The 1,385-nt window shown below is 39.3% G+C and overlaps 1 pseudogene; it reads left to right on the top strand.

Moving 5' to 3' along the window:
* Positions 1 to 492: 492 nt before the first annotated feature.
* Positions 493 to 669, top strand: LOC121559723 (annotated as a pseudogene).
* Positions 670 to 1,385: the final 716 nt, after the last annotated feature.

The raw sequence follows: 1,385 nt of genomic DNA on the forward strand, positions 1-1,385 counted from the left end.
CAACGACAGGGGGCCTCGACCCCAGGCGAAGGGTCCCCCACAACACCCAAGGTCCCGGCGGCCACGGCCTGACAGCGCTGCGGCGCCTAGGGCGATGCGCCTAGGGGGGGAGTCTCCTCTGGGCCCCGACGGACGGGTACGGAGTTGATTCAGGAAGAGCAAGAGGAGGCTTTTTCGATAAGGACTCACCCCGTTTTTGCACAAAGGACCGAAGACAGCTTTTTTAACAAAGTGACTTTTTGACAGGCTTCTTATGTCTTAAAAATGTTTTTACTTTGTTAAAACATGTACACACATTTTAAAATGGCTTTTATTAATTGGCTTTTACAGGAATGGGTACTTTTATGTAGGATTGTTTTATTGTTTTAAATAAACAACATGTACCTTTTAAAATGTAACTGTAATGTAATGCTGATTTTAATGCACTTTATGCCGTTTTTATGTGTGTAAATGTATTTAAAATGTGAGCTGTTTTAAAGGAAATGATCAATAAAAACTTTTCCAAAAGAAAAAATCTGTTCTTATCAGTTTAATATCTGATACGTCCCCCATTGGGGGACTACATATTAAATGGATTTTTCGAACAGGGAGTCGGAAAAATGGGGCTTGCTCCGTCCGCTCCACGCATCGACCCGGTATTGCAGTACCTCCAAGAACGGTGCACCCCCTATTTCCCATTGTCAAAGATAAATCAGGCAAAGACAACAGAATTACTTTGTTATATTCCATTAGGATCACGATGTATTTTATATTTTCACGTTTGACCATCTTCATCTCAATCTCAATGATGGCTACAAAGTGATGGTGAAGTCAGTCACTGTTATATTGACTATGATAGCTGATGTGAATGGTGCGTTAATCATCTAATCAAATCAATGTTTATTCGTCACATGCACAGGATACAGGGTGTAAATGGTACAGTGATAATGCTTTAAAGATAATGCTTTTAAAAAATCTTGGCATAGATTGGGAGTTGATCAACGTTGGGAATAACCACTTTTGACTGTTACAAAGTAACAAATTGGTAGGATCGGAAGTCACGTGGTCATCTGACCTCCAATCGGAAATGACAGAAAGCGTTTATAAATTAAATCCAGATTAACAGCTAAATCGGATTAATAATATATGAAATACGGGTGGGGGAATCAATTTGGAGATATAATATTGACATAACATTTGATCTTATATCAAATATCTCTGGTAGCGTTGATGCAAACAAGGGAACTGAGCAATTGTCCACTTGGTGGCGCAAGTGTTCCACTGACCGTTGCATTTGAATGTTGAACCACTTGACTTCAATACATAATTAACGCAAATAATATGAACAATAAAAATAGCCTGTTTTTATTTTACATATCTGTAGAGCCTTGTACGATAAGACCACG

This window comes from Coregonus clupeaformis, unplaced genomic scaffold (assembly GCF_020615455.1).
Source record: "Coregonus clupeaformis isolate EN_2021a unplaced genomic scaffold, ASM2061545v1 scaf0375, whole genome shotgun sequence".
NCBI classification, from domain to species: domain Eukaryota; kingdom Metazoa; phylum Chordata; class Actinopteri; order Salmoniformes; family Salmonidae; genus Coregonus; species Coregonus clupeaformis.